Source organism: Zalophus californianus, chromosome 14, assembly GCF_009762305.2.
Source record: "Zalophus californianus isolate mZalCal1 chromosome 14, mZalCal1.pri.v2, whole genome shotgun sequence".
Lineage (NCBI taxonomy): Eukaryota > Metazoa > Chordata > Mammalia > Carnivora > Otariidae > Zalophus > Zalophus californianus.
The window spans coordinates 83,982,442-84,007,278 of NC_045608.1; positions in this window are offsets into that span (position 1 = coordinate 83,982,442).

Genomic DNA, 24,837 nt, shown 5'->3' on the forward strand with positions numbered 1-24,837 from the left:
AAATGAGAATCTGACGCATCCTCACTACTTATGAGGAAAGGGCAGGAGCCCCATGTGGGCTCTGGAGCTCCCACCTCCACTCGAACAAGAGCAGCTTCTGTTTCTATGTCTTCTGCAGAAGATTTATCTCAACCATTTTCCAAGCTTTTTTAAACCTCTTGATTAGATAGATTTGCAGCAAACTATTTGTTAATCTAATTATATAAAGCAAACATTTAATTGATTTTCTTTTCCATAGTACTTTCTGTGAAAACTCAGCCAACTCAAATGTCATAATGTTACACCTATCCTTAATATTACAGTCCAAGATAAAAAGTTATGTAGTTGTAGGACAAAATAAGCGCCTCACAACCAGACCTAAGTTTAGAGACATCGTGTTACTCATTTATGCAAATAATGCCCTCTGGTTTGTGCAGTGTGCACAAACCATCCACAGCAGCTCTTCCTATACCTCAAAATTTAGGGCACTTACTTCTATGAGCAATAGAATAAAAATAATTTCCTTGATTACTTTGATTTTTGAACTGTCTCTCTAGTGCATAAGAAAACAAGGTAAATCAGTGATATGAGTATTTCATAGGGAATAAGGTTTGACTGTTACAAATATACCACAGTCTCAATTCCTGGATAAATGAGCTAACATTTTAGCAACATTTTGCTTGAATTTTTAATGAGCCTGTGTAGTGTACAGGATCAGAAATACTATATGCAGTCAGCATTTATTGACCAGACGTAATAATGACTCTGTCCTACATATATGATAAAGGGAATACCATTATATATTCTCAAATAAAACACTTCCAGCTTTGCCTATAATCTAGACATGCATGATGTATATAACCCATGCACATGATTTATACTCTACCAAAATTTATAAAAATTAAGGAGGGCATTTTAAAATAATATTGTAATAACATTGTCATATTCTGGCCAAATTTCATTTGTTTCTTAAAAAAAAGTTAAGACATTTAAAAATTTGACAGTTTTATTTAGTAACTTTTTAAAGAGGCTTTTAATTACATATAAATTGACATATTTCTCTGACTCCCTGCCCTGATTTTTGTGTCTTCTTTCAGAAAAACAGTAATTCATTCAGTCACAGAATCAAATGTAAACTAAAAGTTTATATGCCCAACTTAAAATAGATAGCTTCCCTCCTTACTTTTTTTTCCCTTTATGTGAAAATCATAGAGCTGAAAACAATACATAGACGGAAGATATGTCATAATGACTATTTTAGTTAAAGGTACTTGAGCCACAAAGAAATAAATAATTTTTGTTATCTGAAATGAAAATGCATAATTTTGAATACAATTATACATTCATGTTTCTTGAGAAGCACATCTTTCCCCACAGTGATCAAGATAAATGCCTCAGGCATTGTAAAAGAAAAAGTGCTAAATGAATACTATCTCCCCAATCTTAAGTTTTAAATATAAAGTAGATATAACATCTAATCAAGTAAATTACAACCCCTTCTTTTTGAGATTTGCAGTCATTCTTTATACTCCATTATGTTCTTTGTAAGAGGACAAGCATATGCTTGTACCTTTAGAAGCCTTAAATACATATTAAAGCAAAAGTAGCCAATTGAAAAGGTTGCCTACTGTATGATTCCAACTGCATGCCATTTTGGAAAAGGCAAAAGTATGGAGACAGTAAAAAGATCACTGGTTGACCGACATTTTAGGGGGTGAGAGGGATAAGCAGGTAGACCACAGAGGATTTTTCAAGCAGTGAAAGTACTCTGTATGATACCATAATGATACATACATGTCATACAATTTGTTCAAACCAAAAGAATGCACAGCACCAAGAGTGCATTATAATGTAAACTATGGCCTTTGGGTGATGATGATGTGTCCGTGGAGGTTCATCAATTGTGACAAATGTCCGACTCCACTGGGGATGTTGATAATGCAGGAGGCTATGTAAATGTGGGGGCTGGGGTATGCAAGAAATCTCTGTACCTTTGCCTCACTTTCACTATGAAAAAAATATGTATATATCCAAAATCTGCTGCTTGGTTATCACCTCAACCACTATCAACCTAGTTCAAGTCACTTTCATTGATTTTATAAATTATGAGAATAGTCTTCTTTTCCAATAATCTTTGCTTCTACCTTGTTCCTCAATTTATTTTAAAAAGTCAGTCAGATTTTTATCTGTTTCAGATAAATTTCTTTTTTTTTTTTTTTTAAAGATTTTATTTATTTATTTGAGACAGAGAGAATGATAGAGAGAGAGCACATGAGAGGGGGGAGGGTCAGAGGGAGAAGCAGACTCCCCGCGGAGCGGGGAGCCCGATGCGGGACTCGATCCAGGGACTCCAGGATCATGACCTGAGCCGAAGGCAGTCGCTTAACCAACTGAGCCACCCAGGCGCCCTCAGATAAATTTCTATTATCTATTTCAGAATATGTCAAACCTGTGCTAGGATCCCATTGCATTCAGAGTAAAACCAAAGTATTTCCAAGATCTTAAAAGACCATTCTCTTCCTGGAAGGGTGGATATACCCCCACCAAAGCCTTTAATTTCAAAGTCAGACACAAGATTTGTTCCCCCTGTCTGGAATACATTTCCCAAAGATAGAGTTCTGTGTTCTGACTCCCCTTAGTTTTTGCTCAAAAATCACCTTTTGACTAAAACTTTCATATAATTCATTAAAAAAAAAAAAACCTAAAAGTACAACTGTACTACATATGACTCACTATTCTTTTTCACTGTTTTCTATTTATCCATAGCATATTTCAGTATATAATAAAATGTATTTTATTTATCTATTTGTTTATCTTTTATTTTGTCAGAATAGAATGTCCATTAGGGTAGAAATTATTGAGTGTTTTGTTCAGTTATAATATACCAACAATACGTAGTGTTTCTTGCACAAAATATGTGATAAATATTTAAAAGAAAAAAAGGATTAGATGACCTTTAAAAAGATTTGAAATAATTGAATTAGATTATTTACAAAAATATGAACTTTATATGTGAGAAGTTTTGTAGGTCTTCTCTTCAGTGTTGTACAAGGCTGACCTTCAGTCCTCAAGAGACACATTTCTTGGACAACTCACTACCAGAGAAATATTACAGTCAAAATATATGGCCATACTATTCCTCCTTTGAGATTCCTATATCCCAGTATATTGAGACCTAGGTTGGAGATTTATCAGAGAGGAACATAAAACTAATGTGACTACTATGATTTTATTATTGTTGTTTTTTGCCAGAACCAATATATTTTATGAAGAGTTACCAGGTAAAGAACAACTTGGAGCATGAAAAACCTCCCGAAACAAAACCAAAGAGCCTGAAACCAAACACATATTGATTTGAGGTTGATTTAACATTGCCTTATAACCTTTAAGTAAATATTATTTATACCAACTTGTTTAATAGAGCATTGTTTTATGTATATAAGAACATACATATGCTAACTTCTCAAAGAATGTGAAAGGGCATTAATTAAGTAAAGATTGAGGTTGTAATATTACCTGTGCATTTCATTATTTTGGTCAAATCTGGGTAACTTTATAAATGCCTTAGTCTATGAAAGCCCATACAATATTGTTTTCGCTTCAAAAGTGCTAGCCACCAAAAATTATTTAGAAGAGGCTCTTCATCAGGAACTCTGAACAGTGTCTCTGGCACAGAGTTGGTGCTCAGTAAATGTATGTTGAATGAATATGAAAGTCAATGGATCAACAAGTCATTAGAGATAGAAGAATAATAACTTTCCACAAAAGAAAAAAAATAACCACAAGCTTTGCTTCCTGCGCTGTTCCTTATCCTCGTTCACAAGGAAAAACATTGAATGAGAGTAATGACTTCTAGTGACTATTCATTATGAACATCCCATTTACAGAGCCGTAGTGACAACTCCCATCTTGTGATCATGTTATGTGGAGGTAAAATTGTCCCCTGAATTAATGACAAATGCATCAGGGCCTTTATCCAGTATAATGTTTGAAATGATTAAACTCATGGAGTGTTTGCTTAATCTATTTTCCTTTTGCATACATTATGCTTTTTGCCTGAGGCAAACCTATCTTATAATTTTCAGTTGAACAGAACCATAACTCATGACCCAATCAATTATTAAGGAACCCTGCCTTGCATCTGATTCATCATTCATCTTACCACAATGGCCAACATCCTGCTCCTTGCCATGATAAATAGTTCCACTCAAAGGTAGGAATAGAGTCCTATGTGTTTGTATGTGTGTATTTTTTTTTTACAAAATTATATTTAAAGCTAAATTTTCACTAAGAATTTATAGTAATAATATTCTTGCTCTAAAATGTTTTATCATCTTGTTATATTGCTGGGAATGGCCAGCAATCCCTGTACCGATGGATGAAAGATTACTCCAAACTTTGCCTTGAAAGAGAGAAGACAAGGGGGTCAACGCTCAGAGATGAAGACTCTTTGCTTTTCTTTGCTCCTGCTTTTCTTGGTCCTTCAGGATATCCTTATCACTGTTTCTCAAGCACATGATGTGTGACAAGGGGTCTTACTGAAACTGAGAAGATTTATGGGAAAGATACAATATGCTAATCCGGCTGTTCTATTAAACATAGCCTAAGAGACAATGCATAACATCTCGTAGATCACAGGGCGGCTGTTTGGGATAAGAGAGCCTTAAGGAAGGTAACTCCCCAAGGCATTCCAGTGGCAGAGTGGTCACATGGCCCCGGCATTTCAAAGGCCCACACCCTTCTCAGAAACCCTCCCTCGCCCCCAGTGGCCTCTGTGTTACATCTTAGCAAGCCAGGTATTATGGTTGATTTCATGCTCTACATTAACCCCAACATTATATCATTTGTAATTTGCTTCTTAACCCTTGACAATCTTCCAGAAGTAACCATTATATTCTACTTGAGGTCAGATTGAAAAATGAACTATATAAAGGATAGGATATCAAAATACTGTTTCTCATCCCTTCATTATCTTACTCCTTGTATGCTAATATTCTACCAGCCTCTAAAAGTCTAAGGACATAATATTGTTTAAGGAGCGGAATAAAGTTGGGAAGGCATTGCAATGTTTGAAAAATGTCATGTCAGTATTAAGAAATAAGCTACATGTGTGACCTGCCACATGAGAGTCAGTCACGTAAACATATGGATGCACATTTTTAAAGCATGAAAATGATACTAAATATCTGAATTCCTGGGTGCAAGATCTGAGATTACAGTTCATCATGGTAACCAGTCAAAGAATAAATATGATTTTCCATCTGCTGATATTAACTGTTAGTTATCATTTTAATGATAGAAATGGAATGTTTGACAGCATCAGAAAATATAATCTGCCTCCTCAGCTGTATTTCAAAATGGGCATGAAAACAGAATATACAACTCAACAAAACTCAAAATAATGTGCATTTTAGAATTTTTTTTAATTTGAAACTGCTGACATGGCAGCTTTAAAAATTTTGAAGAAAATCAAAGAAAAGCATCTACAACCCTGATTATTCTTCAGTATTTCATTTCATTTTTGGTTCTTTCTCTCTGGTCAATGTTGATCACAAACCTAATGTGCCATTTTATTTCTTATGCACGTGTGTAACTGTTTTACTTTGAAAAATTAAAATTGTTCTTTTGAACTGTTACACATTTTATTTTAGGTGCCCTGTTATGTCTCTGAAGGGCTGTCAAGAATAGATTCCTATGTTTCTTCTTTGTTGAAAAGAGGATTTGTAAGAAATTTAAAAACTACAATTTGAATTAATTGTTCAATTTTCTCCCCTTCATTCCTAATCGTACAGTTGAGCCAGATGTCTTTTTGTGGGTCAAAGGAGCAAAAAGAAGACAGAAGCTATAATTGTATGTTCATGCCTGAGGGTTTTCTGAACCCAATTACTTAATCAAAGGCAACTTGCACCTGCTGATACACAACCACCAGAGATGACAAGATGCTGCGGGGTTGTTGGGCTATGCCTGGAAAACTTCAGAGACTTGCCCTTCTAGCTTTCCCTCCTACCTTTTGAAGTCTGATTCCACCGTTTCACAAATAAATACTTTAGTAAGACCTTCCAAATAAAATAAGAAATGGAAATAAACGACCCAATGAAAATGAAATGCACCCAGGTGCCCTATGAATCTCTGGATTTCCCATCAAAGCAAATGATTGAGCCTAGGATCTAGCATGTTTTCAAGATCCTAGGATCATTTTTCACTGTTCTCAGAACCATGATATGACCATGAAGTATTTACAAGGTGCTGTTCATTTGGCTCCTATAGCCTGATAACCCACAAGCTTCATGGGAAATAACAGCTGAAGGGTCAGATTTTGAGAAAGTAGGGAATTCTTCAAGCAATATTCAAAGCCCCAAAGAATCATCTCTGCTCGTACAGCCATCAACTTTTATAAATTCTCTCAATACACCACAAAATATGGTCTAATATAGTTTGTATAACAAATGCATATTGTAGAATTTGTTAGTAGAATTTACTTAAACTAGAAAAATTTGCACTCCAGTGGCTTCATATGGTCCAGTCTTTGCAGTAACAAATAGAGAGATAATTATTTCAAATGATATATTCCCTATGTTTTACTGACCATATATTGAGAAAATGTTGACATAAAAATGGAGAGCACTGAGTAAATATAACAACTGAATCAAGGAAGTAATCAGCCTTGTGTGTCTTGATACAGCAAAATCTAATTAAGAAATCATGTACTGTAGACATAAATCAGTGGACTGTAAAGCTAATATAAGAACCAAGCTTGGGGCTTCTGCATTTACTAATTCATGGGGGTTAAACATTGCCCTAGTGAGAAATATCTTGGTGTATGAGTGCATAGTGCATGTGTGGATGTGTGTGTGTGTGTGTGTGTGTGTGTGTGTAGGAATTGTACTGAAGGTAATTCTTGAAGTCAGCACTATTCATTCCATAGTATCCACTAAATTAATTTCAACAAAATTTTTGTTGTATGAAAAAATCCTGATTTCAAGGATTACTATAAATTCTCGTTAACAAATACGCAAACAGAAAGACTGAAGCAACTTTGTAATAAAATCACTATGCACAAATTGAATAAAAAATAAAATCTTTTTAATATTGGTCCCCAAATGTCCCATTTACTATTTAGATGTGACCTTGCATTCACTAACAGGTATCTGACTGTACAAATATTAAGCTGATATTTCTAGAATTCTTTGGAGAGAGTCTGCTCACCCAAAAAAGAAAAAAAAAAAAATGATTTGGCCACAGGTTACTCATTCGTCATGGAGAGTTGTGGCAGTAAAACCACATTGATTCCATTTGTTCCTAACATGACATGCAGTTCTTATCATTGAGGCCTAAAAAAGAAAATGTATTGGTTCATACAGATAAATAATAAGTAAACATTATGAACATTGTTAGTTCATTAAGGAAATAAACCCAGCAAGCACAGGTCAAGTCTTCAGTCAGTCTCTGTAGTAGTGCATGGTATAGCCATTTATTGATTCATTTAAACACTCCAAACCCAATGGCATAGAATAGCAACTATTTATTTTCCCTCACACATGTGTGTCTGGTTTTGGAGACTGGGCAAGGCTGGGTGATCTGCTTCAAGTTGCAGAACTAGTTGGGCTGATTCTCACTACATGTTGGTTGAAAGATTCTCCACATGTTTCCATTCTGGAGTCCATGCTAAGGGGACAGAAGCTATGTGGAGAAAGCTTTTCTTGTGGGGATAAAAGAAGTGCAGGAAGGCAAATAGAAACATCCAATCCCTCTTAAGGCTGAGCCTAGTAGACCAGCCACTACCTGGGAGAATATTTTTGCCTTCTGATGACAGAAGAACAAGAGAGCAAGCAGAAACAAGTATTGCTAGAGTTGAAATGATCACAAATACTTCCCCTCTCTTGGAAATGTGTAAGCTGTATCTCCACCCCATGAATCTAAGTGGCTTATACAGTGACTTACATGCAATGACTTTCAGTGGCCTGTCAAACATTCATTACCAACCATGAGGTGCACAAAGGCTTGAAAAGTGTTTGGAAATGAGCTTACTCAGCCACTGCTCTATTGAACCATAAGACAAACATATTAATAAGACCAGACTAGGCTTCTAGACACAGAGATCATCTGGAACGGATAATAAGCTGTTAATAGTAAGTTAAGCCAATGAGCCTGCCTAAGACCAGACAGCAGCTTTCAACACTCACTCACACACCTCGGAGGCATGAGGAAGCCCAGCAGAGAACAGCAAAGCTAAACAAACCAGAGTGACCACAGAATCTTTCACCTAAATAAAAATTGTTAAAACATTGCTCTTATAAGTTTTAAGTTTAGGGATGGCTTACAAAAAAAAAAAAATTACCTGATAAAAAAATTGTTATCTATAATGGGTACTGTCTTTATAAATCCTAAAACATGTGGCATTGGTCTGGGAATTGGGTGATAATCAGAAAAGTAAAAATCACCAAACATGCAGGTGGAAAAAGCTGGAGTAATGGTGCAGAAATTATTATTGAAGAGTGGGGGAAAAATGACAACTTATTTATGTAGTTGTTAAATAATTGGCAGAACTGTAACCTGCAGTTACTTGGCCTAATAAACGTGAATTTTTCCAAAGAGATCCCCAGACAGAATATTGAAAGTGTCATTTGAATGTTCCGAGATGCATATGATAAAGAACTTCAGGAGAAAGGTGAGCCATGGAAGAAATTGTTAAAATTGCGAGGATAATCTTAAAAGGTTACAGAGGAGCCATAAATTATTGGGATGAAAAACAAACTCTTACTTACACCTAGTCTCCAAGCTAGTATAAGATTCTCGAAGTAAAAGGACTCCTGACAGCACAGTTAATATCAAAGACATGGTTACAAAGCTCTGTAGTAATGCTTTTAAAAGGTTTAATATGATGCCTAATACACCCATTCAGCTAGAATAACAGGTCTTACATAAAGCTGAAACACAAAGTAGAGAAGGTCCATCTCAGAAAGAACTGTAGATTTTTATTTCTAATAAATGTACTATAAGCTTAAAGATAATATTCTCACAAAAGGTTTTAAGGGAAATGTGGTGACTTTCACAGGAAAGGAATTGAAATTGCTCAAATTTCATAATGCCCTTGGTTGGGGTTGCCAACCTTCTACAGGCAGGAAGTTTGTTGCGAAAGCTATTAAGCTATAAACATTGGCAATTTCTTCAGGAAGAAAATGGGATATCTCAGGAGGCAGGGGAAAGATCCCATAAGGTGGAGTCAAGAGATATGGAGAATGAGTTAGGGACCTATCCCCACAGATTAGAACAAGGTGAAGCAATATGCACTACTGCTTGAGTAGACTGACCTGGCACCCTATGGAATTTCAGATTTTTATGGACCCAGTGACTGCTCTGTGCATCTCATTCCTCATTTTCAAAATAGGAGGATTTATCACAGTTAGCCACAATTTGGCTCATCATGATACTTACAAGTGTGAAAAGAAAATCATTTTTTCCTTAGTTCATTGGTCTCTAGATTAAGAGGCACCACACCTGAGAAGCTGCACAGAAGGGTTTTGTTTCCACTTGGACCCAATAGAGACGATAAGTGAAATGCAAAATATGACTTAGGACTTTGATGCCATAACTGGATGATAATCTGGGGAATCCTTGGATAGAAGTGATTATATTTTGCACATGGTAAGAGATGGGAATATTATAAATACGGTAAAGATGGGGGTGCCTGGGTGGCTCAGTTGGTTAAGGACTGAGTCAGACTCTTGGTTCCAGCTCAGGTCCCAATCTCCCAGTCATGGGATCGAGCCCCACATCAGGCTTTGCACTCAGCACAGAGTCTGCTTCAGATTCTCTCTCCCTCTCCTTCCTAATCACTCTTACTCTCTCTCTCAAATAAAAAAATAAATAAAATCTTAAAAAATAAATAAATATGGTCAAGACTATGCCAGATTACAAAATTAACTCTAAATACTTCCCCTTCCATCAAAAGCAAGTCTAGTTTTTGACCTATATATCTAGGTTGACTATGTGTCTTTACTTGTCTAGTAGGACATCTTGACTAGTAGGGCCATATTCATAAAAGTTATACACAAATATTTGTTCCTAGAACTGATTATAATAAGTCTTACCCTACTGTGTAGCTAAATGTTTTACTTTCTATGGAGTTCCTTGTAGAATATTTGCATAGTCTCCAAATTAACATGGTGTGCCAAAAATAGAAAAGGATGATTTTCAAATTTTCACTTCTTTTTAAAGACTTTATTTATTTATTTGAGAGAGAGAATGAGAGAGAGAGAGTACATGAGAGGGGGGAAGGTCAGAGGGAGAAGCAGACTCCCCGCTGAGCAGGGAGTCTGATGCGGGACTCGATCCTGGGACTCCAGAATCATGACCTGAGCCGAAGGCAGTCGCTTAACCAACTGAGCCACCCAGGCGCCCAAATTTTCACTTTTTTTATTCACCCTGAAATCTTTAGTCTGGGTAAAAACTAAAGAATAGTTATATTGATGCATAGGGCAGCATTTCAATTATAATAGAGATAGTCATTTTTGTTAGCCTGTTAAGTCAGACTTCAAACCAAAAATGTACTTGTGTCTTCGTGAATGCAACTAAATTTAAATATAAAGGCTAGTTATATAATATTCCACATCACTATAAAACATTAATGATAATATTAAAGTATACAATTTAATAAACTTTAGTTTTAATCATTTAAGACAAATATAAACATCTTTCTCTTTTGATCACAGTCATATTATTTTGCAGTTGAATAGTGTTAGAAATCAAGCCAAGTTTTACTTTTCTTCACAATAAAATATATACAGATATATATTTAAATAAATATGGACTTATATAGATATAGATAGATAAGCCATATTTCATGTATGAAAGATAAAATACATATGTAATATATAATTTTTCTTCACAGTAAGACATATATTTATACATATCTGTTTTTGAATAATAATTCCCAAATATATTTGTGCTCCAAAATAATTTTAAAAGAAAATATGCATGAGCCTCTGCATGATAAAATAGATATTTAATTTTAAATTATTTAAATTAAATATACAATTATTTTAAGTTATTTAAATTGAATATAGTATAATATGCATTCGAATAATAATGTGTACTGCTCTGCTAGTGATAAGAAAGTTATAGACTTTTATTAAGTCCATAAGCACCTGCCATGCATATGGCATTTCATTATAAATGTTATATACACAAAAGAACTAGAAAATAATTCTTTTTTTTTAAAGATTTTATTTATTTGAGAGAGAGAGAATGAGAGATAGAGAGCATGAGAGGGAAGAGGGTCAGAGAGAGAAGCAGACTCCCTGCTGAGCAGGGAACCCGATGTGGGACTCGATCCCGGGACTCCAGGATCATGACCTGAGCCGAAGGCAGTCGCTTAACCAACTGAGCCACCCAGGCGCCCTAGAAAATAATTCTATTGATTAAAAGAACATTCATTTATTTAGAACATTTAAGCACTTCAATGATTAACAAAGAATTATTTTCAATACACATAAAACAACTTAGTTTTTGGCTCCTTGGTCCAAGAATACAGTTTGAATATTGAACCTATAAACCATTCAAAGTTATCCTAGAGACAAACTAAACATTAAATTAGTTTCAAAAGCAACTCAGAATAAGCCCTTCATAAACATAACAGGTGTTGAAGAAAAGTTTGTTGATTCATATTTGTTGAAAAAGTTCAACTTGGATTTACGTCCCTGTGATGGCTCTTCTGATATCCTTCGAAAACAGTGGTAGATTGGATGATTGTCCCCATTCTCCCTCACTTTTAACAGAATTACACACATATGCTCTTCAACATTTGACTTTGTATCTCCTCCCATCATATATGGAATGTTCTTCCTCCTTCTATTAATGTTGGACTGCCAGATTACACTTGGCAAGAGAATGAGGGCAGAAACGTCAATATGCCATTTCTCAGTGTAGGTCTTCAGAAGCATCATATGTTTTGCTAACTTTCTAATATCCTGTAGGTGTTGCGGGGGGCGCCTCTGGTCCCAGATTCAGAAGACATATGGAGTAAACCTAAACCCCACTCAAGCTTGGAGAATGAAGCTGAGCCACTTCATTTCCCCCATAGGAAACTGTCAACCAATCAATCAATCCTCATTAATGAAAGGCAATAAGACTTGTTGCTAACTATATAGCAATTGCAGAAATAACTGATAGTCTACTTAGACATATAAATCCTATTGAGTTATGAATAGAAATATGGTTAGAGTTTTTTTAAAAAGAATGACAAGACTTGTTGCTAACTATATAGCAATTGCAGAAATAACTGATAGTCTACTTAGACATATAAATCCTATTGAGTTATGAATAGAAATATGGTTAGAGTTTTTTTAAAAAGAATGACAAAGCCTATCTTTTCCTCCCTCCCTCTCTCCCTCCCTCCCTCCCTCCCTTCCTTCCTTCCTTTTTTCCTTCCTTCCTTCTTTCTGACCTTCCTTTATTCCTTTCTTATTTTACTAAACCTTAAAAGAAAAGTACTTAATAGAATATGTAATATGGCTACAATGTATTTTTGTGAAATTCAAAAGTTTTATATTTCCAAATTAAGCATCTCTAATGATTAAAAAAATAAAAAAGTGGCTGGTTTGGCTATTAAAATTTTAAGTTTATACTTATAATATACCCTTTGTGTGAATCTCGGATATTAAATTCTTTTTTTGTTCCTCCCTAAAATCACTAGATACTTCCACCTTTCCTTTCCCAAACAGATGGAACTGACACAGTTCATATGGCATGAAACTTAACACCAGGCTAAGTGCAGCCTAGTGGCATTCTAACCCTGAATCTTGCAATATTCATTACCTCCAACAAGATAAGCCAGGGAAGAAATTATTCCTAGGTTTTGTACATAAATATTTCTTAACGGACTCTACACATACCGTGTCGACAGACTCACTGGTAATAACATAGTTGAAAAGTGATTGGAGAAGTGAAGGATAGAAACAAAATATAGACATATCTGAATTCTAGAGGTATTAAATCCTTCCTGTGTTAATTTTATTTTCTTCTCCTCTTCCTTCTGATTCTTTGTGCTTGAAGTCATGACAACAAGAAATGGGAAGTAAAAATTGAGGCAAATACAGTTAATTTTTTTTCATTCCCTTTGCTGTATCTTTTATTTCTTTGACTTATTCATTCTGTAACTGGAAGCTTCTATTTCCCACTCCCCTTTATTCATTCTGTTTATCCTCCCAGCCCCCTTACCTCTGGAAACCAGCAGTTTGTTCTCTATACGTATAAGTTTGATTCTGCTTTTGTTTGTTTATTGATTTATTTTGTTTTATTTTTAGATTCTACAAATGAGTGAAATCATATAGTATTTGTCTTTCTCAGTCTGACTTATTTCACTTAGCATAACACCTTCAAGGTCCATCAAACATTGTCACAAATGTCAGACTCTTGTCCTTATTTTATCACTAGATAATGTTCCAGAAAAGATATAGATAGATAGATAGATAGACGATAGATGATAGATAGATAGATAGATAGATCTTTCTTATCCATTCATCTATCAATGGATACTTAGGTTGCTTCTGTATCTTGGCTATTGTAAATAATGCTGCAATAATCACAGAGATGCATATATATTTTCAAATATATATTTCCAAATTAGTGTTTTCATTTTCTTTGAGTGAATACCCAGTAGTAGAATTATTAGATCATGTGATAATTCTATTTTTAATTTTTTGAGGATCCTCCATAATGTTTTCCACTATGGATGTGCCAATTTACATTAGCAACAGGGCACAAGGGTTCCTATTTCAAAATGCTGATTTAAAAGTTCACAGGAAACAATAAAGAGAAATGGCTTTGTAGATAGTCTTAAGTTACCACCATAAAAATCAGCTCCTGATGAAAATGCATGTTTTAACAGTGGATGCCAGGAATCAAGGCACACAGGGAATGGGTAACATCGAGAGGGAAAATATCAAGACGTAGGAATTTTTTTAAATGGTGGAAATTCTGTGACTATGGGTTTAAGTTTTCATACATCTCAAAAACAACTCCATTGACCCAAATTCAGAAGATCCAAATATGTATTTCATTGGATTTGATCTTCCAGTTTGCATGCTAATACCAAACATTTTGTCTGTGGTTATTGGATATTTGCCAAAAAATGCTGGAATATTTATTGTCAATCTTCAAATATGTACTCCCAAAACACTTTTAGCTTTGTTTTAATTGGTAATTACTCCTTATTATACTCCATATAAAATATAAATTTTCTCTTCATGGCAAAATTAATGTAGATTGACCAGGGTTAAGAAAATATAAAGAATAAAACATTTATGGCATAATGAATACACTATTTCCAATTTAAATAAATAAATATATTTTATGGTTTGGTGGATCCATTTTAGTTTCTTTCATTGAATATGCATTTGCAGTTTTCTTTCATCTGTGTTCTTATATTGTATTTTAATCCACTTTCATTTCGAAATAAAATGTTCAAATCCCTTATATTATGACATTGAGTAGCTGGTAGACTGGTATTTTAACTAGCTGAAGACAGGGTAGTGACAAGTGCTAGAGAGAGTCAAAATAGGATATTGTCAACTGAAACAGCAGAGGAGACCAAAGACAAAGGTTCATGCAAACAGAGAAACCACGCAAGAATGCTGTTTTCCAAGGGAAGGTGGACAATTCACAAGGATAGCCACATGGTCAATAGATCAAAAAATAACATAGATACCAAGAAATCCTCTGCCAGGCAAATGAGGCCAAGATTATGCAAAGCAGAAGCAAAGGAAGCGAATTCGTTTTTTTAAAAATCACTAATTTTTGTTTAATTTGTTTTCATGAAATGACCAAGGCTTGCTTGATTGGGCTGACTTAAGGAACTGACAGATGTTTGCATAGTTGTCTCAAATACAAACTGTCTTATTCATCCTTGTGTTCCCCACTATATCTGACCAAAATCCTTTCTAAATAAAAGTGCATAACAACAGGGCACCTGGGTGGCTCAGTCAAACATCTGCCTTCGGCTCAGGCTGTGATCCTGGGGTCCTGGGATCTAGGCCCACATTAGACTCTCTGCTCAGCAAGGAGTCTGCTTCTCCCTCTCCCTCTGTTCTCTCTCTGTGTCTCTGTCTCTCAAATGAGTAAATAAAGTATTTTTTAAAAAATATTTTTTAAAAAACTAATTTAAAAAAGTGCACAATAACTATTGTTGAATGGGTAGATGTATGGATAGTAAGACAGTTCTTGCCAGATACCTGTAAGTGACCTTCTCCTTGTCCCAGAAAAACTTAAAATGCTCTTTCTGCTTTGGAAAGTTTTCACAGAACAGCCAAGAATTCTAGTTCCTACAGCCAGCTTTCCGACTCTTGCAGTGTGCAGTTTTTCAGAGCTGAAATTTCACTGCAGACTGTTTTTATCAGCATCATATCACCTTGGTTCTGATCATTGGGGCTTATTACTGTCACTTTTTTTAAATTTTTTTATTGTTATGTTAATCATCATATATTACATCATTTGTTTTTGATGTAGTGTTCCATGATTCATTGTTTGTGCATAACACCCAGTGCTCCATGCAGAATGTGCCCTCTTTAATACCCATCACCAGGCTAACCCATTATTACTGTCACTTTTTAAAAAGATTTTGTTTATTTATTTGGGAGAGAGAGAGAGAGCAAGCACAAGCAGGGAGAGGAGCAGAGGGAGAGGGAGAAGCAGACTCCCCACTGAGCAGGGACCCCCGATTGGGGCAGGGGAGGGCTTGATCCCAGGATCACAACCCGAGTAGAGAGCCTGATGCCGGGCTCCATCCCAATACCCCAAGATCACAACCTGAGCAGAAGGCAGATGCTTAACCGACTGAGCCACACAGGTGCCCCTATTAGTTTCACTTTTTAATTTTCCCTTGGACATTATGGTTTTCATTTCCCTGCCTCTGAAACAAAGAACATGAGAACCTGAAAATGGTCACATTAATCTTTTAATCAATTACAAGACAAAAATGTCACTTTAACTCTACCATGATAATGTTTTTTTCTATATTTGTTCTCTTCTATTCTTTCACTTGCAGGCAATAGATTGTTAAATTATTCAGAGCAAATGTCTATATTTCTGCAAATGAACATAAGAGCAATTAGTTAAAAATGGATTAAGTGACAAGAAATATAATATCCATCATGTTACTTTTTAACTGAATTTTTAAGAGGTATTAAAAGTATTTCCATCTTAAGAAAACTATATAGAATACAAAGTACTTGATAATAAATAATCTTTAACTTCTGTGATACCAAGTTTCCTTTAGTTTAATGTAAGTTACTGTTTAAAATGGAATGAAATAAACTCATCAACCATTTGTCTGAAGTGCTGTAACAAGCAGTATTTCAACTGTATTTAAATTACCATCACATGTATTTATAAAGCATATTATTGTGTATATCATCTCCGTTGACGTGTTCACCCATACTTCATTACTTTTTCATATATTATTTTTTGGATTTTTATGAGGATATAGCCATTGTTTGGAAAAAAGGAGAAATGTATGTTCTTTTCTCTCTTAAAAATCATATTAGAATTTGAAATCAATCTTTTTTATTACAGTTTAATTAGCCTTTTTAAGAAAATGTTCAGTCGAATTTCACAAAGACTTTATACCACATTGGTTTCTTCTACTTTATATGCAATGCTCAGTGTGCTAAGACGTATAATGTGAACGATGAGACATATGCATATAAATATATAATATTTATACATTTTAAATCTTTCTTTAAAACAAGAGGGATGATCATTTTCGAATTATATTAGTCTCATTTATCTCCATGATGTCATTAATGTTGTAAAATGTTGCAGCAACATTACTAACTCCTGAAGGCCTGCATAAGCCTTTATCTCCTCAGCCGCGTTATTAGATTGTCAACATAATTCAGACATCTCATAGAGAATGAGCCAACCTGCTGGCTCCTGTGCTTTGTAAATTTATTTATTGATGAAATAGCTCTGAACATATTGAGGCCTTTACTATTTCTGTGAATATGGCACTTGCAGAATTGTCTCTATTGCTGCTTCAAAAATGCACTTAAGATTTACACTTTTGTTGTTTCTGTCTTATACACTTCATTCAGTATATTTCAGTTGCTAGTCACAAATGAGCAGATGAGAAAAGAAAATGTAACTTGTAAAATTAGGTGAAAAATGAGTGTTATAATGATCAGCATTACAAACTGACACATTTCATTTACTTTTCCAATTAAGAGATTAAATAAAGCCTCCAAATGTACAGATAACATATTTAAGAAATTTGTCAAAATATCTATGGTGTGAAATGGATGCTTTTTAATCGGATATTGGTGGGTTTTCTTTGTTGTTGTTATTGAGTTATATGAGTTCCTTACCTATTTTTAATATTAACCACTTACTTGTTATATGGTTTGCAGATTGTTTCTCCCAATCCATAGGTTGCCTCTTTGTTCTGTCGATTGCTTCTTTTTGTGCAGAAGCTTTTTGTCTGGTGTAGTCCCACTTGTTAATATTTGTTCTGGTTGCTTGTACTTTTGGTTTCATAACCAAAAAAAAAAAAAAAAATCATTTCCAAGGCTAATGTCAAGGATTTTGTCTTTATATTTTCTTGTAGGAATCTTACATTTTCACAACTTACTTTAACTTTTAATCTATTTTGTGTGGATTTTTGTGAGTAGTGTAAGATAGGGGTCTAATTTCATGATTTTATTTGTGAATATCAAGATGTCCCAACATCATTTAGTGAGTGACTTCTCCCATTGAGTATTCTTGGCTCTATGTGTGCATAAGTTTACTTCCAGACTCTTGATTCTATTCCGTTGTTTTATGTGTTTGTTTTTATGCCAATATTGTACTGTTTTGAACATGAGTTATGTAGTGTAGCTTGAAATCAGGAAATGTGATGCCTCCAAGCTTGCTTTTCTTTCTCAAGACTGCTTTGGCTATTTGGGGTCTTTTGTGGTTTCATATAAATTTTAGGATTTTTTTTTCTGTATCTATGAAAAAAATGTCATTGAAATTATTGCCAGATTATTTCAACTCCTCAATATTTCTAATTTGAGGTATCATCTTCCTTTTCAATATTCAGCATTTTCTCTAAAATTGAAGTTAGTTCTAAAAAAATGTAGATTCAGGGGGTACCAGGGTGGCTCAGTCAGTGAAGCATCTGACTCTTGATTTCAGCTCAGGTCATGATGTCCGGGTGGTGGGATTGAGCCCCGCCCTGTGTGGGGTTCTGTGCTCCATGCTGAGAGGGTGGAGCCTTCTAGATAGTCTCTCTCTTCCTCTCCCTCTGCCCCTCCCCCTACTCACACCCGTGTGCACATGCGCGCGCGCTCTCTCTCTCTCAAATAAATAAAATGTTTTTAAAAATGTAGATTCAGGTTTTTGGCTAAAATGCTCCTTAATGGTTGTTTACTTTGTAATACCTCACATTTCATAATACTTAATCATTTGAGATGTCCTACCATACTCCTTGCTAGGATTCAATGATTTAGGTACTGATACTAGTTGTTTTCTTCCTCTTCAGAGTAGCGAGTAACACATATAGTATTTCTTTGGCATTATGCAAATATCTTCTTCTCCAGAAACCATTCCCTTAACAGTCTTGAAAGCAGTTACTGATATTTGAAACAAACTATATATATATATATATATATACACACACATACATATATATAAAATTATGGATTTCAAATTATTTCATTCCCTTATTGACTGATACCTTTTGGTTATACTGACATAAAGATTTTTCTGTGAAGGTTGGATCAATGTTTAATTTTATCTATTTAATTACCTTATTTTCAAGGAAGAAACAAGTTTAATAGCTACCTCTAATGATGACATATGAATTTTACTTAGCTTTTGCTTATTGGAAGTTAATATTAAGAACTAATTGATTTGTTAATAATTCAATAAATATTTATCCAATAAAATAATTATTATTTAGCAACTTTAATAGGGGAATTCCCTCCAAGTAGATTTCTATATCCTATGTATTTAGCCCCTACAAATTAAGTTGCCTTTTTTCCAGCACAATATAATATCCCAGGTTCATCTTGTGTCCTCCTTCCTTCATTCCTGGAATCAGCCATTCTCCAAGGAGCCCTGATTCTATTTACTGTAGAATGGTATTAGAAACCACCACCTGGTGTTCAGGTTATTCATTATTGTTGAGGTAAAATTGCTTCCAAGACATTTAGAAGACAGAGCTAAAAAAAGTATATACATGCATACATGTCTTTAAACATGTTTGTATTTAAATAGCATATAATAAACATTAAAATATATGTGTTTATTTTATATATACATTTATGTATTATATATAATATGCATTATAAATATACATTTATGTATTAAAAGTTTATATAGGCAATATATAATATACCCATGAATTCATATTGAAAGTTCCAACTTAATTTTAATATTATAGTGTTTGTATTTGTTAAATTTTATAATTTTACATATTTTCTCCTAAACCAAAAACCTTGATTTGTAGCATCATTAACATAATTACTTGTTTTATCTTGAAATGTATAATAATAGCCTCAAAACAAAATAACAATTTACTAATAAAAATAGCATTATACTGTGAAATATAAAATTTCCTTGTAATTTTTATTCAAATGCGTCCGATATAATGTATAAAGTACAGTCAATACCTTTTCTTAAGTTAATTGATGTAAACTATTTTCTCCTGTGTTAATACTATGAAACTGACATAAGATTGGTTTGATTTATTTTCATTTGTATTTATATGTAGGGCTTTTCTTCTTTAAATCTAGGATTTTTTGTAGTAATTTTTTTCTTTTTTTTGGTATCAGGAGTGTAATTACTTGATTCGAAGGCAAAAGTTTTATGGAAATTTGTCTTACCTTCACCTTTGAACTTGTGACCATATCATTCCTTATCTACTAAAGGTAACTAACGGTGTTAACACATTGTTCTGAACTCTGCTTATAAGAATAAAAAAATGGAACGCTCTGTCTTTTTAGAACTTCTTTTTAATAAGAATTTTAGTTATTTTCCAGCATTCTTTGAGGTCTAATCATTAATATTTGTTTGTTCTGTCATTGGATCGTGAATCCCTGGATGCAGAAATTGTGTTATCAGCATTTCATAATTAATTTTTTTTTACTGATTAATTGATTTAGTATTCACTTGTTAGTTTGTTTTACTTTTGGCCTCTAATAAGTGCTTACTGATTCCTTGTTGAGAAAGATTGTAAATACAGCTTATGTCTCAAGAGCCCACACCATTCTTCAAGGATTCTGAAATGGCTTGTCCTGTTTTCCAAGTCTCCAGAGAGTGAAATTTCATTTCCTCACACCAGACTTGGTGTCCTTCCTGCTCCAGCCGCTGTTTTATGTTAACCCTAGCTTGTTCTTTTGGGGGATGAGTCTTTCATCTTGAAGGGTTTTGTTAGGAAGGGACAAAGGACACTTCCTGGTGTCCCTGGCCCTTTTAGAGAACCCTAAGTTTCTTGACTCATTCCAGCTTCCCTATTTACCTTGAGCTGTTGATAAATTCCAAAAGCACAATTTATTTTTCTTCCTTTCCTTAGGAGCCATCCATATTTTTAGATTCACTGCACATCAGAAAAGAGTTCTTTTTTAACATATTTTATAATTGGTTTGTAGTAACCTTAATATCTGTAATTTAGAGATTATTACAATGCTTCCAGTGATCATTTTATATGTATTACTTCGTTCCCTTAATCTTCCTAAGCTCTACAAAGATATTAATATATTTGTTCTTTTTATAAATCAGGAAACTATATCTTAAGTGTTAGAGATTTTCTCAAGAGTTTCCAGTTAATAATAATATAAAGGGGCCACTAGGGCGCCTGGGTGGCTCAGTTGGTTAAGCGACTGCCTTCGGCTCAGGTCATGATCCCAGGGTCCTGGGATAGAGTCCCACATCAGGCTCCCGGCTCAGCGGGGAGCCTGCCTCTCCCTCTGACCTTCTCCCCTCTCATGCTGTTTCTCTCTCTCTCAAATAAATAAATAAAATCTTTAAAAATAAAAAGGGGGCCACTATTCTGAAGTAAGTCTGTAACTACAGTACCTGAGTTCTGATCACTAGACCACTGCAACTCCTTTCCTAACAGTTTAAAATATTTAAACATTAAATTCACCTAGATATTTCCTAGGATTGCTGGTGTCATTCTGCCATTTCAGTTTTGAGCTTACTGTTACCAATAGACTAAAAGAATGACGAAAGGACCTTAGATGTATAACTTTTTCTTGACTTATAAAATAAGCATTTCTGTACTGAGCCATACTGGAGTCTGAGACATAAGGCAAAAACAGTAATATTGATCCTGTATGTATTTAACATTTCATATTTTGTTCCTCAAGGAGTTTTGTATTAATTGTGATTTTAAATTTATTGCATTATTAATTGTATTGATTAATGAGGGCTTTTTGGTGCGCACCTTAATTCTGTGCCCAAAGCAAGGATCTTATTCACCTCCTCCTAGCCCCCACCCTGTAAAAAAAGAAAGGTGTTTGTTATTAGAGACCCATGTAAAAATCAGCCAATCAATATGTACCATGTCAAACTCGGAGAGGCATCTTGGGAGATGATAAAAAGCAGAGTCATGATCTTGGCCTTTAGAAACTTTCAGTGAAATTATGTCCATAAACTATTAGTATGCAAATGCACAATATGGAAGAGCATATGGCCGTGCAAAATAAAGATAATTTGCTTTCTAGTTCTGACAATAGCAGGATCCAAATGTGTCAGAAGGGTCAGAAAGTGTGTTACCCTGTAGATGAAACTTGATCTGGAATTTCAAGAATTTATGAGAATCAGAGAAGACCAGGAGGACCCTGCATTTTAGGGCAATATCATTAGACAGTAATAGAGATCAAGGATTTGTGGGGTTTGGAAGGAGGAATTTGTACTGATTATAAAGGTAGTATAGATTGATCAGAAAGTTCATGGGGAGAATTAGTATAGAGAATTTGTAAGATTTGATTGTGAAGAGTATGTAAGAATACTAAATCCAGGACAGATTTAAAAACAAAATGGGAGGGAATCAAATTTCACTGGAAGTTCTAGGTGATATTATTTTGGTAAACAGGAAGAGTTGTAAGGATAGAAAACCCATCCTGCGTATTGAAGTCTGAAATGAAAGTGACATGCAATGGAACATTTTAACTTCCAACACATAATAATAACTTTATTCATCAAAAATAATAATTGCACAGCTAACAATTATTGACTATATACTATGTGGCAGGCATTGGTCCTATAGCTGCCAAATGCTTGATACACATGGAGAGATTTATTAAAGAACTCAGAAGAAAAGTTCTCAATTATTTACCAATATAAATGGTGTTACTTATATTTTAGACATTTTATCATATGAAGAAAGTGTTTTATATAAAATGATTTTTCATCATTTATTGAATAGTCTATATGTTTTTTCCTACTTCTTCCTGTTAATATGAAAGATCACCTTACTGATATTTAAATGCTAACTCACTTTTTGACTCCAAGCATAAGCATTAGATGGTTATGATGGATTATCCTTTTATATTTGGTAGCTTTGATTTCTTGATTTTTAAATTTTATTTTACATTTGTAATTCCCCCTGCCTTGGTATCTTTACCAGGTTTTAGTACAATAGTTACTGAATCCGTAAAATGACTTGGAAGCTTTTCTTCTTTTCTGAAAGGATTTATTTTTTTTTTTAAGATTTATTTATTCATGAGAGACAGACAGAGAGAGAGAAGCAGAGGGAGAAGCAGGCTCCCAAGGAGCAGGGAGCCCGATGCGGGACTCGATCCCAGGACCCTGGGATCATGACCTGAGCCGAAGGCAGACGCTTAACCATCTGAGCCACCCAGGCGCCCCTGAAAGGATTTATTTAGTTATGATTGAGGTTACATCTTTAATGATTGAGGTTATATCGTCTTTAAATATTTGGAAGAATACACAAGCAAATTTACCTGAATCTGGAGTCATATTATGTCTTACGTCTTTTTTGATCATTTTGGATTTTTTTGAAAAGGTTTAATTTCATATTTGATTTCTTTATAATATCTAGGTATATATTTTCCTATGTTTAGATGTTTAAAAGGGCTCACAGTTATTGGCATAAAGTTGTAGGTAATATTCTTTTATTATCCTTTCAATATCAATAAGATCTGATATGGCTGTCCCATTTCATGCCTTACATTGCTATTTTGTGTTTCCTCTTCATTTTAGTCTTATTCGGGGCTCAAGATGTATTAATATTTTAAAAGAACTAAATGTGTGACTTTTAAAACTTTCACTGTTGTCTTTATTTATGTTCTCTTTCATGTATTTAGGCGCACACATACACATTCATTTGTATATATGTGTAAATTAGGCCAAGATTTGTTCAGATCTTCTATATTTTTTCTGATGTTCTTTTGTTTATTCTATCAGTTATTGAATGAAGTCTTCCACAATGAGTATATTTAGTCTGACTTTATAATTTTTTTAAACTAGCCTAACAAGTTTAGTCTTTTCAATGGAATGATTAATCCTTTCCATTTAATATAAGCACTGATATATTCAAATTTACAACCACTGTTTCCCATTTAATAGAACCATATTATTACTTTTTTCCTTTATCTTTTTAATTAATTGAAGACTTTTTATTAATCCAATTTATTGGAATTATTTCATTACTAATATATTATTTTACTATTTATCTTTGGTTTCCACAGAAGGACTAGAGAAATAATAATAAGTCAGTGCGTCGTGTTCAGGCTTGGGATTCTAAGTCTAAGGTGAAATGTGGCAAGTATGATCATGGGTTAAATTCCTTCAATGTGGTAATATTTGATATATATTATATAATTTTGTATTTATAGTTTGAGGCAAAGATAGGAGAGGCTTAAGAATTGTAAGTTTGAATTATGTACCAGTCTTATTCAGGCTTGATCCTAGGATGTTGAGTTGGAGTTGAGTACTTATTTGCGTATCAAGTGTCCGCAAATGTGGGAAAGACACGATCGCATGCACTGGAAATTAGGTGGTCCCCAGTGTTGTTTGGCCTGATTAACTATACACGCTCTACCAAAATTGCTATGTTAGCCCAAATGCAGCATAAGAGCAAGAGAGGACCTTAATTTCAATAAATTATTTTAAACGGTACATCTAAGACAAAGAGGAGATGAACCCCATAATGTCAGCCTATACTGGAAATGGGCCATATATTTAGAAAAGTGCAAATAGGCAAGATTGCTCTTATAAATATCTTCTCAAGTGGAATCCTTTTCACTTGTTCATAGTTGGAGAGAAAAAAAGACAAATGCAATACTATTCATTTTGAGGTATTTGCCATGAACACCAAGTCAGTATGTGGCATTTAATTAAGTGATAGAAATGAGAAATCCTGGGACGCCTGGGTGGCTCAGTCGGTTAAGCATCTGCCTTCGGCTCAGGTCCATGATCCCAGGGTCCTGGGGATCAAGTCTCACTTCAGGCTTCTTGCTCGGTGGCGAACCTGTTTCTCCCCCTGATTGTGCTCTCTCTCTCTCTCTCTGACAGATAAATACATAAAATCTTTAAAAGAAAAAAAAGAAATGAGAACTACTATGATCTTGTATTAAGAAAGATCATGTGCAGCTGGACAGGATGCATGTATATGAATATACCCTAATACATAATTAAAATATTTTGGGATAAGTCTCTTTTTTTTTCAGTTACTGTTAAGATGCTGTGAAGAGGAAATGACAAATATTCCTTATTTAAACCCTTTTATTTATTTATATTTTCTGCCTTGCCAGCATAACTTGAAACTTTGTTAAACTCTTAATGACTTTTTCTTTTTAATCAGACTATGTCACAGAAAAGTTCTGCTTTCTGACATTCCTTGTTGTCTGGTCATTT